Genomic DNA, 16,235 nt, shown 5'->3' with positions numbered 1-16,235 from the left:
CGGCGATGAATTATTTTTTCTAACGCTTTAGAAAAAACGGGCAGTATAGAAATGGGCCTGTAGTTCCCCAACACATTCTTATCACATGTTTGTACAGAACGGTTACTTTCGCTACTTGCATCCTTCTTGGCAATACGCCAGACGCTAAGGAGAGATTAAAAATATGATCTAAAACGGGAGCAATTATATTAACAACATACTTAATTTGACGTATCTGCATACCATCAGCGTAGCAGCTACCACTATTTTTTTAAGTGCATAATCACGTTAACTATTTCTGAGGCAGTAGTTGGTTCTAAAAAAATTGTGCTACAGTTTTTACGGCACATGTATCTGCAAGCGTCGGTACCATCGGTATGGACGGCTATATTTACAAAATGGTCGTTAAACAGATTGGAAGGCTGTTCACCGGTTAATGTAACTCCGTTATCCACTAGCCTTTCAATGGCAGTTGACGAAGGAGCACCTTTCACCAAAGAACCTATGTGTTTCCACATTACATCAGTGCGTCCATTCGCGGAAGAAAAAAGAGAGCAGTAGTAACCTTTTTTTGCATTTCTTAGCTCTTTAGTTAAGCAGTTTCGATAGGTTTTGTATGTTTTAAGTGCATCGGGGTCACGTGTTTTAAAGAAGCGTTTATAAGGTGAGTCTTTCTTATGAATTTTACGAACTAAATCGAAGGTGACCCACGGTTTACGGATCTTTTTTGATATATTCTTAATTTTATATGTGAAGTGATGCTTATATAGCTTAAGAATTTGCTCAAAAAATACGTTATAAGCACCATCGGCAGTATCTTCGAAAAGGATTGTATTCCAAATGGTACACGCGATATCCCGTATAAAGGCCTCGAGGCTGTTTATGTCTATATTTTGGAAAACAATTGGTTTATTTTATACCGTATTTCGAGACACATTAACTTTAACACATAAAAATATTGGAAGATGGTCACTCAGTCTACAGCTAAGTATTCCGCTCTTAATTTGATCTATAGGAAAGTTTATAATAAACAAGTCTAAAACAGTTGTGGAGTGTAAAGTGACTCTTGTGGGGTTTGTAATTGTAATGACACATGCACTCATACTAATAAGACTCTCCATTTCTCTCTGCGAGACACTATCCGAAAACATGTCGATATTGAAATCACCGCCGCAATTAACGTTATATTGATTTTCATTTACAAACTCTAAAAATATTTCAAAAAAATGAAAGCCGTTTACAACTCCCTGTAACGCCGAATTAGAGCGCAGCTCTTGAGGAGGAGGAGGGAAGGGTACTGGGGGGTGGGTCAAGTGACCTCGGGGGGCGGGGGGTCACGTGACCTTGGGGGTCACGTGACCTTGTGGGTCACGTGACCTTGTGGGTCACGTGACCTTGTGGGAGTCACGTGACCTTGGGGCGTCACGTGACGTCGGGGGGTCACGTGACCTGGGGCCACGTGACGATACCGATGACGTCATCAGTAGCGTCACTGATGACGCCATCAGTGATGATGATGACGATGCGGATGCCGGTGACGTCATCAGTGACGTCACTAATGACGTCATCAGTGATGATGACGATGACGATGCGGATGCCGGTGACGTCATCAGTGACGTCACTGACGACGTCATCAGTGCCTATGACGTCAACGGGGGGTCACGTGACCTCGGGGGGTATCCCCAGGTCACGTGACCCCAGGGGGGTCACGACCTGGGTAACCATCGTGACCCTCGTGAGGGTAACCCTAGTAACCCTTGTGAGGGCAACACTCGTGACCCTCGTGAGGGTAACTCTCGTGACCCTCGTAAGGGTAACTCTCATAACCCTCGTGACCCTCGTGAGGGTAACTAACCCTCGTAACCCTCGTGAGGGTTACGAGGGTGAGTAGCCCTCGTGAGGGTAACTCTCATAACCCTCGTGACCCTCGTGAGGGTAACCCTCGTGAAGGTTACCCTCACGAGGGTTACTAACCCTCGTAACCCTCAAAAGGGTTACCTTCACGAGGGTTACCCTCACGAGGGTTACTAACCCTCGTAACCCTCGTGAGGGTTACAAGGGTAAGTAACCCTCGTGAGGGTAACCCTCGTGAAGGTAACCCTTTTGAGGGTAACTAACCCTCGTAACCCTCGTGAGGGTTACGAGGGTAAGTAACCCTCGTGGCCCTCGTGATCCTCGTGAGGGTAACCCTCATGAGATTAACCCTCGTAACCCTCGTAACCCTCACGAGGGTTACGAGGGTTGCGGTTACGCCGACGCCGACGCCGACGCCGACGCCGACGGCGACGCCGCTCAAGCCGGGAACGGGCCCCTAAGAGCTGCGCTCTAAAATTCAAAAAAGGCAGAAACATTACCATCTGTTGGGCGGTAGAAAAGAGCAAAAATATTCCGATTATTTCGTAGGCACAATACCTCGACATCTTTCGTGATAAATTAATAGTCACTCAAAAGATTACAATCGATAGTCTTTAACCAGTACAGCCAATCCTCCCCCGCGTTTTGAAGTGCGATTTAAAACATACGTGTCATATGACGGTAAGCGGAAAACATCTGAACTATCAGTATACCAGGCCTCAGTAAACTTGACTATATCAAAAAGAGCACCGAACTGATCGAAAAGTAATTCAAGGTCAGTCGTTTTATTCACTGCTGACTGCGTATTTAAATAGAAGCACTTTAAATGAGAATTGCATTCTAGGTCAAGTTTGCGTTTTAGTTCATTCGGAAGTAATGGAGTTGCAGTTTTCATAAAAACAAAAAGGAAACAAGTTTACAAACAATTGGAAAAGAAAGACAGCACTACTTATTCTAGCCTCAACAGATCGTCTTCGCTTCTTACGACAACACCACGTTCGCGATCTTGTTTTCGTACTAGAACGCTTCCGTTTCGATGCCAGACATAACGAAAACCAGTCCTTTTGGCCCACTATTTTGCCGCCAAAAAGAGCGCTCTGTTTTGCTTCGTCATGTTTTCCACGATAAAAACTTTAGGCTCTGTTCCCAACAATTTTTTCCTGTTATTCAACCACTGCTCCCTCGTGGCTTGCCTGGTGAACCGGACAATTACACCAGGCACATTTTCGGGCTTCGCGGGTAATCTGTGAAGGGCAACGATATCACTCTCCGATAGTGGTGGAAGTTGCAGCCTGGAGGCTACCTGATTTATCTTGTCAAGCAAGTTCTCGTTCTCCGCTGTAGCGATGCCGTGAACCTCCAGATTTAACTTCCTGCTTTGCCGCTCAAGATTGTTCATTTCTTGCCTCAATCGGTCGATTTCGTTAGCCTCACTCACTTTTTCCACAGCTTCCAGACGCTTACTCAGTTCTATGAATTCTTGATCATGCTGAGCCTGGTTTTTTAGTACGTCATCGTACTTGTCAGAGACTTCTTGAATTTTTTTTTCAATGCTGTCTACGGTCGCCTTTAGGGGTATTAGGCTGTCTAGTTTGCGGTTGATATCCGCAAGCAAGCTTGCTACGTCAAGTTTGACTGGCTGGCTCCCCTCTGACCTCCCCGGTTTGCAGGCAGGGCACCGCCAGGCCTTTTTGTAACTCTCGCCTTTTGACTTAAAGGTCGTTTCAGCTACACCAGAACAGTCGCCCAAGTGAAAAGAATCGCCACATTCCGAGCAAGATAGAATATTTTAATTGTTGTCATTGTCAGATAGAATATTTTCATATTTTCCTATAAAAGACTGAACTTAATAACCGTGCCACATTCAGCAATATATTCATACAACTTCAAAGCCTCGATAAGGCGAAGAAATCTGTAGCAGCCACTCAGCATGAAGCCAAGCCTTGTTAGGATCATGTATCGACAATAACGTGTCAATATTCTTACAAAAGATGCTGGCTATTCAGTGAAGCACCCAAATTACTGTTGCTTTATTGGTTCTCATGTTGCTCGCGATAGTAGTCACTGGATTCCTGGACTATTCTAAACGCATTTTAATTAGTCGGTGTAAATGGGCTGGGACATCGCGTATTCAACTGTGTACGTGAAAATAAACAATATTACAAAGTACTTTCAAATATAATAGACCGTTGCCATCCTATTGTAGAGCTATTGCTAGTATGCTTCAAATAATAGGATGACAGCTGCTGTTCGATTTCTTGAGATATATTAGAGTGCCATGCGGAATTTTCGTCCCATTGTTCATAAGAGGATAATATTGTACAGCCCGTCGCCGACTTCATCTAAGCTCTTATCAAGATTACAATTTCCGAATAGAAACTTCGTCGTTTATGAAACTATAACGGCGGGCAAGAGGTACGCGCAGGGAATTAAGGAAGACGGCGACAACACGCAACCAGATGACGCCGGACTTGCAGGTGTAATCTGACCGGGACGTCAAGTAAACCGTATAAAGAAGGAGGATTTGTAGAAATGGTGTTTGAAGGACCTTCCTGGCATTTCACCTAATGTTAACTTAGAAGCATCTTATCAGGAGTGAGCTTCTTCGTGTCAACGTCAGCGACGGCGCCTGCCGCAGTGAGATGATTGTTTCTGGAGTGACTGAAGTGGCAGCTACTTCTGCCGAAGCCCCATCAAATTAGAAGACCAATTCCTCCTTCACGATGTTCCTTCGTATGCGCTCTTTGTGCTTCATGCTAATGACCAACCTTCGCTGACCAATCTACCCATCGGTGTCCCGGATTGTCAAGTCATCAAAGCGCGTTAGTTCACGCCGAACTTGAACTCTATTCGTAGTTTCGTTGTGAGCGTTCAGCAGTGGATGCCTTCAACTTCAATCTTCCCAAACCCCGTATTTTTTTTTTGTGAATCTCGGCATTCCAATGCCTTTTATTTTCAGTGCCCGTATTCTAAACTAAAAAAATATATACCGCACACTTTGACACCAATAAAATCTACGCCGCCATAAAACATGTTTTCTAATATATCATTAAGAGTGACAAAAAACATTAAGCGACTGACCACCCTTTGACAGAGCTTTCCTCGTCAATTTTCCAAAAGTTTGAAATTGATTAATTACGATGGTTCAGGTCAAAAGTAATTTAAAGATGGGTTAGCGAGTTTGCGCAAATTAACATAAACTTCTGCGCGAACAAACTGTAAAGCGAGAGGGCATTTTGTTCTTGATCTGTTCCGCAGGTTCACCGCATAGGGCGCAGGCATGGTGCCACGGCGCACACTACGCAAGAGAGAGAAACACGCGAAGAAAGTGTAATTTTCTGGAGCAATGAACGAGGTCTAGTAGCGTTCCCCATAAAAACTGACGCGGGAACAATGTCTTGTTCGACATTTGGCTCGTGCCAGGACCCTAGAAAATTAAAAACAATCCCAGTGGACGTCACACATGGTCTTCAGTCGAAATCAAGAGTGGGCGACTCAATCGCTGCGCAAAAAACACTTGCATTTGTAGCAATATGTGCGCTCTACTGTATGGCCTCTAAAATCAACTTGTGTTCTTCAAACATATTTTGCAATTTTCAGCTGATATTAATCGCCTAACTCGTGTAAAATAAGAAGGTATTAAGGTACTAAACTTTCCTTACTTCTTAAATAACCTTTAAAAAAACAAAAATAAAACGTTGGAGTACGGTATCCCCGCAGTCGGTCTCCTAGGATACAATGCATCTTAAACAAAATAAAGGCAAATTGTGCCGAAAAAGGCAGGCCACGTATGTCAGAAGAATGTTTTACTTATCTCTTCTGTGCAGAGGAACACATTATCGCACATCGAAAAACACGACAGCAATTACGAATTACCTGGATCTTGGCATTCTTATTTCAAAAAGAAGCTAGGACCACGTGCCAGTCTCATTAGCATGGATTAATTGGCACTGGGAACCGCGGTCTATTCGGCATTATATCACACGCGCTACAGCCCCATGAGGCTGCCATCATTACTAAACTTAAAAGGCCCACAATGCCGTGTATAAAGCAAAGAACATAATGAAAGCGACCGGAGAAAGCACCACAAGGAAAGTTTAGGGGCAGGTTATTGTTCCCCTCAATCCTCCGATGGTAAGAGGCAAACTTCTGGGGAGAATGGCGTTAGATTTTATCTGTTACCAAAGGGTCATTCGATCTTTACTTTGTGTTCAGCCTGCTATTTCGTACTCAAAGAGGGAAAGTAAAAACAAAAATAAAAATATCAAATACTTTCAGAGAGCGAGGCAGCCGTTTTGTTTCTGTAAGCAGCCATTCAGCATCTGTGATTGCGCCGTAGCCATTGCATTGCGATAAACTATTTAGTGTATTCTAATCACAGGCGATGGAAACTCACTTCTGCTTTCACACGTAACGGATGTTCTTTCATTGCAAAAAAAAATATATATAAATATATATATATATAATATTTGTTTTGCTTAGATTGAATTTAGCTTTGCTTTGGCGTCTCATGGAAAATCTATTTATATCTGTATAAGTTAGGTTTCCTTTTAGTATAATTTGTCTCCAGCAAAGTTCTAGGTGTAAAAGAATATCGGTATATTGTACAAGAGTGGCACGATAACGTAGCTTTACGTAGATTACATTAAAAAAAAATTCGAGTTCGGTTTTGCAGTCTTACATAGCAAACTGAGGTTCCTACAAGCAAGACTTTCCTAAAATAAGTCTCCGTGAGCAATTAACTCCCAATTTATTCCTGTCCCTCCCTCTCCCTTCCCATCAAAGGAGCGGTGGGACGCTGCGCTACGCGGCTCAGACCTGACCACCGAATTACATGTGGTCCGTAGGGATGCCGAGGCCGCCGAGGCACAGGGGCTCCCGGCCACCAAGTGTAACTAACTGCCGAATGAGGGCGGACATAACCGCCTTCACCTCTATAAATAAGTAAAGTTATTTCCATCCATCCATCTATGTCTGCAGATAACGGCGCAATTAATAAAGCACCAAGTTCCGCGGGTAGAAAGCTTGAGCGAGGCAGTCAATGCCCCACATTTTTATGTTCATTGTAGTTACTTTCCTAGACAGCCTTTAGACGGTCGAAAATAATTCGATATTTATGTTTTTATCAGCGAACATTATGGCGCATTGAAAAAGATTGAGGTGTTTTTGGTTAGGTTTAGGATATTTAAAATCCTGTGCATATACAGCCGGGTCGAAGCGTTAAGAAATTTCCTGTTGCATATTCATTCACCGCACAATGCAGCTCACAAAATATGATAATATACTGGCATACATATTCTGAGGCAGCTCCAAGAGTCGTATCTGGAGTAGCGCCTTCCATTTGAGTGTCGTGGGCCTCAAACACAATTCTGAAAGCGTCATTGAGCGCTGCTAACAAACGTGTCGTCTTTGCCTCTGTTTGTGGACGATCTATCTTAAAAATTAATTTTACACCTTCACGTACAAATAATTTGACGACTATTGAAACAGGCCTGGCGAGAAAAGTTTTTCTTAAGGAAACTGAAGCTTTTCTTTAAGGTACAAAAATTAAAGTTTTATTTTCATTGTTTCTCAAACTAACAAGTCGTCGGCGTTGAATTTGCAAGTTAGCAATAATGTAAAATGGGAGAAGCACAGTGTTTTTAAAAGAACATATTTGTTTTAAGGACATTATTTCTTTACATAAACACTCCGTGATTAAAGGTAAATTTAAACCAAATCGTACAATATATACCAATGCGCAGGTGTCGACCATTTAAAGGATTTCTTAAGTAATTTAGACAACGAACATAAAAAAATAGAACGAGATTTTAGCAATTCTTTCCGCTAGCTCCAATTTCTGAAAATAAATTAAAATACCAATTTTTGTTTTAGTTTTTATAAAAGAAAAGCTCAGTCTTAAGCGATTACCGACAATTACTGCTTTATTTAAAGAATTCATAATTAGCTATCTATAGTCATTAACTGGAAAGAACGCCTGGGAGGCGTTTTTGGCCGTCCTGACCACAGAGTACGAGGTCACTAGCTTCTGCAGTGCCGAGACGGCGACTTAACTTTACGCAAGACTGAAACGGGATAGCACTGTTGGACCATTAGAGAAGACAGCTTGCTTGCTGGAAGGGAACTTGAAACTTCCACCCCCTTTGTTTTTAGTTTATTAGTTCAGAGCGGCAGAATCACAATTAACAACAAAATTTCTTCATCACAGGGCCGCAGTTTTACTGGTGCATTTAAAATTAAAAAAAAAAAACTATTAGCATCTGGTTCAAGCATCGCCCCTGTGAAGTGGCTTGCTGAAAGCGGCCCTCCTTATAAGCAGAACAGACTCTCTGTAAAGCAAGAGTAATGAATGCTTCACACTGAGATTTAGCGCAATCAAATGGAAGGCGAAAACTTCTTTTGTTTGTTTTCTTCTGAATCTCCTTTGATACCAACACTTATTTGTTTGCCGTTGTTTCTTATTTGTTTGCTGTTGTTCAGATTCCCTCCGTTCCGGCTCGCACCTTTTCCTTCATTGTCATTAATCCATACTCTCGTCAAATTGGCTGCCACATTTCGCTTCCTTCATTACACTCTCAGAACTGGCGTGCATGTCGGTGTTTCTCGGTATCCCATTCATTGTTTCAGCAGAATCGCTCGGACAGTTGACTGTAATTAATACCGAATTTCACTTTTTTGTTTGTTTATCTTTTGTCAATGATTTTATCTTCCCTCTCTCAATTCCTCCTTACTTCGCTTTCTGTCTCCCTTTCTCGTTACTTTCTGAACGTTCTATAATCCTCGCGTGGTGGCGGCACTCTCTTCCCTGACATTTTTTCATAGCCTCGCTCTTTCTCCTTTTTCTTCCTTTCCCCCTTTCCTTCTTGCTTTCTTCCTTATTTCTATTTTTCCTTTATTTCGTTCTCTCTTTTTTTTTCATCTTTTTTGTTTCTTTTTTATATTGTCTCTATCTTTCTTTCTCTTTCTCTCATTATCTCTCTTCCCTCATACCTGTTTTCTCTCTTCCACTCTTCGTTTTTTCCTCTTCTTTCTTTCTTTCCCTTCACTTCCCCGGGCGCCCTTATTCACTGAAAATGTGTTCCTCGACTGTTCGTCGACGAAAGGATTGGATTGACGTGAACCTCCGCTAGGATCCAAAGCTCTACGGCGGAGTGCAGGAAGTGCGGATCCCGTTGAGCAAAATTTGGAAACCCGACGTGCTGATGTACAACAGGTGAGATGCACCAACTTTATTCACGTCACTTCCGAGTAAATAGAAATGTGTGCAATCCGTGGTGCCATAACGTTTGCTCTACGAAGACGGATCTGTCTTTACTGTATTGTCTTATAGAAAAAAAGTGTATGTAAATGGTTATACCGCGGCAAAGAACATGATGAAAGAAAAGGTGCTATTTAGTACCACACGCCACCCCGAGATTTCAACTACCATCTGCCAAAGTTGTGGTCAACTTTTGATTCATATCATCCACAACACCCTTTTTCCCATATTTCTGTAGCCGCTGTCCGGGTGTTTGTGTGTGAACAGAGGCAACCTAAATGGTTCGTACATCACGCGAAGGATATATACCACATATATCCACACGACGCGTGTGGATATATGTAGTATACCTCGCAAGTAATCACGCTGATCGGGAGTTCAGATCTAGGCTGCACCGAACTTTGCCCTTCGGCAGCTTTGTAACTTTTATTCAAAATCAATTGTACGGTCATTCATCTGCATATTTCGCCTATTTTGATATAGAAACGTAAAGAACCCGTATAGCCATCGCGCCACACGTTCGTATTATTACAACACAAAAGTGTAAGCTGTTTTGTATTGCTAACTCACTGATCCTAGCGTACAACGCATTCTTAAGCAGTTGCCGTAAAAGGAGACCTCTTTAAGTCGGAAACTCTGCTAACACTTTGTCGGTCATATTACGAAATGTAAAGACGTTTCCGTAGCATGTTTTCGTGCATTTTTCAGAACAAAGGGAAGAAGACGATACACATGTTGGTTTAGAGTTAGCTTTAATATTGATGCAATCTTTGCGAGGGTTTTGCTGAGCGACCATATTTTCGGAAGTCCACATATTGGGGAAAGATTTAGGAAGTTATAACGAATGGATAACGCAATCTCAGAAACTCGCAAAAAGACGGCTCAAAATCTGTAGAAGCTTAAGGATACATGCATTTTTATCGTTTAAAAATTTGAAGCATAGTTTAAAGCAGATTCATTCTTTCAAGCGTTGTTCGCTAACTTCTGGCCACGTATTTGAAAGGCATCGTTTGTCTGCTCCCCTAACATTTTGCATTTGTTCCAATAACGCTTCACTACGCTTTTTCGAAGTTAAAAAAAAAAAGTTAATAAATGTTATTGATTCGAATTCGAGTGTTCGTCAGAAAACAAAAAAAAAAAAAAAACAGAGTTCTAGCAAAATGAGTCTTCAGAAACTTAATGACAATTTTTTGCACACTTTGATTGGCGGACACTTATTGAGCCCGATTTCCAAGCGTATAATTGCAAACTCATAATCTTTAAAGTGAGAAAGCGTACTTTGTCTCCGCTATAATTAAAAAGAAAGAAAGGTGAAAATAATTATAATTACTGAGCAACAGTTATTGGCGGCGTTCAAAAGCAGGCTGTGCCACACATTTGACAAGTTGTCGACGTCCCTATTTCAAATCTGTAATTAATAATAACCAAAATATCTGACGAAAACTGGCGTTTAAAAAGAAAAAAAAGAGGATAATTTGTTTGTATTAGGTTTTTTACTTTTTTGACTGTGTATATATTTTTCGTAAACTTTATATCTCGAGCGCAGTTAAAATGACTATTTTGCTATTCAGCGAAGGTTATAAGAAGAAAACTAAATTAAAGATCTGATTTGACTTTTGCGACACCTGTCAACGTTTAAAGGCATGAAACATTCATCGGATTTCAAAAGTAATTAAGAGTGAGATAAAAAATATTTCGCGAAGGCACATACATCCAAATATAAGGCTATGGAACAGAGCTGTCAGAAGCACCAACACCCGGGCATACGCATCGTTACAGAAAAAAAAAAACGTATTAATGATGTCGGAATTCTAGAGCATACACACGACCTACCCGAAACGCTGGTCTTGACCTGTCCATTTCAAAATCCAAAGCTGTTTCTAATTGTTATTCAGGCTTCATACCATCTGCCACCGCACCTTCAGCGTTATGGGAATAAAAACCAACTTACCCTTTACTAATCTTTGGTTGCGCCTTTCCAAAAACCTATGCTGTTGACAAGTTCGACTGATTCGTGCGGAGAGGTTGCGGTGACGTCAGAAGAACGCCAAGCTCTGATTGGCTACGATTGGCAGGATAGTGGGTAGATCTCAAGGCAGCTAGCACTGAAGTCTAGCCGCTACCCTTTCGATTAGAGCCAATCAGCGCTCGGCGTTTTTACGTCACTGCAACCCCTGCGCAACAAGCAGACAAACTTGCGCTCCGCATAGCAATGTAACTCGTATTCCAATCAGTTAGTTATTACCATAGTTAGTCACAGCTTAAGAAATGCAGCTGACGGTTTATTAAGCTCGCTCTTTGTGATTCGTTCTGCTGCGTTCTTATAGGCTAATGCAACAGTGTAATCGTCTGCGATGCGCCCTGTGCTTCTGAAGTTGTCGATGAGTACAGACCTCGATTCATTTCGACGGCCATTGATCATAGGCACATTGCCAGTATTTTGTCCCCTTTGAGTTGCAATCATCTTCCCGGACATGCAACCAATTGTTTTGCGATCATTTCAGAAATGACGCGAATTAACTGTATTGCTTTAATTGTACCTTTTTTTTTTCTTTTACCATAAGTATCGCTGCTATGCGTTTTTTTTAAAGCTTGTTTTGGTATAACACACTCGTATCTGTAACGGCACTTGTAGAAAGGGCAAATTAAAGGAAAAAAACAATTTATATATCAGGGATGGGCAAAATACTTGCCAATATGTATCGAAATACAAATACAAAATACTTCGTCAAAACTGTATTTAATTACAAATCTAACTACATTTCCAAAAAAAGCATTTAAGTACAAGATACAAATACAACCAAATGTATTTGGTCTCCTCCAAATACTTTTCCAAATACATTCCTCAAAATTGGCGTCAGCGACTTCAGGGCACCTGCAACGGGTTTCTGGGTATCTCATTTTAATTTTGCATCGCACACTGGGCAGTTAGTGTGCGAGGCTCTAGTAACGTAATAGAAATATAATCACAAAAAAATGTAATCAGCTTGGACGTAATAGGTGAAAAAAGTACAGAGCTTCAAGCAGCTTTTTTGTCGATTACATTTTGGTATAGACCAACAAAGAACCGAGACGACCAAGACGCGCTGCACTAGCTAGAGATTTTTTTTATTGTTGCAACTCGCGCCAGTTACGAACATCTGGACGACCGGCACATTTAGAATGTTCCAGGCAAAAATGTGGATAGAAATCAGGCTGGAAAGTATCACAAGTTGTCGCAGGCACTTATTTAGCCAGTCTGCTTGTGAACGTCGATTTCGTCACTCTTCTTGCCCTGGACAAGCACCGTAATCACAAAGTCACTAAACGCGTGTGCTTGATATAGAGACACTGCATTCGGTACAGAACGTAGTTGTCTTCCTGCTCTGGACACGTCTTAGGATGAGCAAAATGAGTCGTGACAATAAATTTTAGGGATGAATTTTCGCCCAGAAAATTGTATTGAATTACAATTGTATTTGAAATACCCACGTCAAATACATTACCCAATTTGTAATTAAATACAAATGCAAAAAACAGAAAGTATTTGTAATACGTATTTCAAATACTTGTATTTGAAATACCGCCCATCCCTGATATATATGTATATATATATAGAGAGAGAGAGATAACTAAGCCACTAAATTTGTCTTCGGATTAGTAGTTTTTGCTAGTAGAAGCAATAAATCTGGAATTAAAGGGACCATGAAGTGACCATTTTACATTTGACAAACAACTTTGACATTAAACCTTCAATGTTCACAAAATGTCGCACAGGGATCCGTTTTGGTTTCGAGTTATTAACTTGTACACGAACAATTATTGAAATATTGAGTTTTTCTTCTTCTCCTACTCACCGCAAAACAAGTCGCAGCGTAATTTTGACGGTCATGACGTGCCCTGTCACCGGAAACGGAAATTCTCTCGGCAGTAGGAGAATGGGAGCGTTAGCTGTGAGCTAGCGGCGTGCCGGTAGGTTTTACTGCACTGTGGCAACGATGCCACCGACATAATTTCTGAATCGGCGCCTCTCCTCACCGCGATAGCCGTGGACACATCGCAGCTGAGCGAAATTCAATTAGATATGTTGCGCTACAGCGACAGAATGGGATTGGTCCCATACGCCATACGAAGCGCAGGAGGTCGTCAGCTCGACAGCCGCTTTTCCGCCGCCGTCAGCCATTTCCTCTATGTCTCTAAAAAGTAGGGGACGCGCTGTCACTCACTGGCGTAGCAGAAAATGCACAGAGTCTTCTATGGGCTCAAGCTTAATTAACTTTTATTCTGTCTGGATAAGCTCGCAGGAGAGAGTGGTTAAAAAAAGAAAAGAAAAGAATGCAGTATGCCGTCTTGGACGATCACGACTTATAGCACAACTTTACTCATAGTACAAATAACGTCACACGCCTCTTCTACGAGTGCAAAAAACAATGTAAGCTTAGCAAAAATATAGCCATGTAGAAATGTGATTTCGTGATCACATAGACGTTGCGATCGTTTAGGAATATTAACACTAATCACTTTTCTCAGGTGATGAAAACGCGTCGAAATTCGCATCCTTCATACACGTCTTTAAATACAGTACGCACGGTTAATATCTCGAACCTGATCACACGCATCGAATGCGCAAAATAAGAAAGCCGGGCGATGATCGTGGACACAAAAGCTAAGAAAGCACCACTGTATACACGAAGTAAACAAAGACGACGGCACGAGCGTTTGTGCTGTCTGGAAGGTGCCGCCACAACATCACTGCAGGAGTAGATGGTCGTTCCTTTTAGGACGTGCTGGGTTATCACCGAGACTCGCGACGAGAATTCAGGCAAGGATAGCATCTACGCGGAACGATGAGCTTCCACCAAGCCGACCACGTCTATCATCACCACCGACGCCATGTTTTTCAGCAGCAAGCGACTATGCGCAGGCGCAGTCTGATATTTCTCTTGCTTCATTTACCACACGATAGATGGCGTATAGCCCGAGTATTAAAAAATTCGGCAATTTCCGTCACATCGCTGATTTTTCAACAGAATGGGGACTAGAACAATTTTTAACACCCCTCTCAAGAAACATTCTCCGGCGGTTTATTGTTTATGATCACGGTGCTGGTGAGGTAGGCTCTGATCCAATAGGCGATGTGGATTTAACTGATGCGCCGTGGCACCGCGGACGCATCGCAGTGAAAAGGCAGAGAGCTTTCGAAGGAAAAAGGGTACCCGTTTTTCTTTTGGAAGTTCTATAGAAAAACTTTTTTTTTATTCTCGATTTTTGTGCTTTGGCTGTCTTTTCAGACCTTTTACGACGTGCGGTGGATGAAATTGGATTTCAAAATCGTTTCAGGGTCCCTTTAACCTAAGCTTAGAAACGAGATTTCGCTGGGCGGCTCAACTAGTATAGAGAGTTATCTCTATTACGTAGATGAGAAACGTCGGTCGTCGTTTTAAGTTTGTTCATTCCCCCCTTTTTGAAGGTGGCATTATGAGCCTCGCGTGACAATTCGACCTAAGATATAAAACAAAAAGCTTCAAGACAGTTTGTGTGCTTGCCTACTGAATATTATTTTGTTGTAAAACTTCGTATACTTTGGATTATAAACCAAGGATCAAAGGAGGTAATTAGGGAATTGCAGACTAAATGACCGATCTGTTTCTGACACGACCGCCACAAGATAAGAGAGAAACCAAAATTTAAACAAATTATAGCTGCGATAAAAGGAAAAAAAAACATGTTGCGAGCTTATACTTTTAAACGTCGTGTGTAGCACTTTCTTACACCCTCTGTGTGTGTCTTTTTGATTGTGTCTATTTTTGTTCTCCCGCTCATTTTTGATTCTTCTTCGCACAGCGCGGACGAAAAATTCGACGGGACGGATCCGACAAACGTTGTTGTCCGCCACAACGGCAGCTGTAACTACATCCCGCCGGGTATATTTAAAAGCACGTGCAAGATCGACATCACTTGGTTCCCCTTTGACGACCAGAAGTGCGACCTCAAATTCGGTTCGTGGACATACAACGGCTACCAGTTGGACCTGCGAGTCAAAAGCAACGAGGGAGGAGACCTATCCTCCTACATCTCCAACGGCGAATGGGACCTCATTGGTGAGTCACTCTGCCTCTGCTGCGTCCACTCAGAATCCGCAATACACTCTCTTTCCAAAGTGGGCGCCATCGCCTGTCCGCCATTGTTTGGGCACGTACTCTGCGCGTGCATTGGACGCGAGCGCTGCTTCATCATTCGCCGAAGACTCGGATCCAATCACACGCTTCGTGCCCAAAAAATGGCTATTACCAATGTTGCTTGATGAATTTTGAAAAGGGTCTATTCATGCGCTTTAAGATACACATGCCAACGTTATTAGAACCAACTCAGTTCTGGAACTCCGCTCCGGAGGGGGGTCCCTTTGCGTGGCGCCTGTTAGAAGGCGCGCGCTCCGCATTAATACTCGCTATCATCATCATTGACGGCGCGCTTGTGGCCGTTGCATCTTGCCTACTGAGCTTACGGATGTTCGTGGCGTTTTTTCTGACAGTAGCAAATGACTTTCAAACTGTTTCTGCTGCAGCTGGTAGTCACATATGAGAAATTCCGATACTTGTTTGTACAAACTTGCCCTGATTGTAGCCACCGGATTGTGGCGCCAACGAATTTGGGTTGTTCGAAACGCTTCGCGCTGTCAGCACAGCTAAGGCGGCGGCGTTTTGAAATAATACAAAGCGTATGCCATCATGGTTCTACCGCTTATCATGCTGAAGTTGTATTTTTACTCGCGATAGGGCGAAAACAAATCGTAAACCATGCTGGTCGCCGAGGAGCCGGGTCGGGACTCGCAAACAGTTGCAGCGGTTGGCAGCCCCGGAGCCGTAGCAGACGAAAATGCGCGAATTAATGCGCTGGCAGCGCCACCTAGCTGCAAAAAAAATCGGACACGGTTTCGGACCCCGTTCAATGTACAGCGTCTATGGGAAGTTTCATAACTGAGTTGATCTAGTAACGGTGACCTATGCGGTGTGCAAAGTCCACCTGCTTTCTGCGAAGCGAGTGCAGTGACGTCAGATCTCCCAATTGCTATTAGAAGGATGATGGTTAGACAGAAAGACTAGCTATTTTTGTTTCTACCCACAATATTCCTCCGGCAAGAGCGGGGAATGGTGTCGTGTGCTCC

At 42.6% G+C, this 16,235-nt stretch overlaps 1 pseudogene; it reads left to right on the top strand.

The window, feature by feature from the left end:
• The window catches only part of LOC120840913, a 104,972-nt pseudogene that overhangs the window by 49,054 nt on the left and 39,683 nt on the right, over positions 1-16,235 (top strand).

This window comes from Ixodes scapularis, unplaced genomic scaffold (assembly GCF_016920785.2).
Source record: "Ixodes scapularis isolate PalLabHiFi unplaced genomic scaffold, ASM1692078v2 PGA_scaffold1__304_contigs__length_218370807, whole genome shotgun sequence".
Classification (NCBI taxonomy): Eukaryota; Metazoa; Arthropoda; class Arachnida; order Ixodida; family Ixodidae; genus Ixodes; species Ixodes scapularis.
This window is presented reverse-complemented; position numbering and strand designations above follow the sequence as displayed.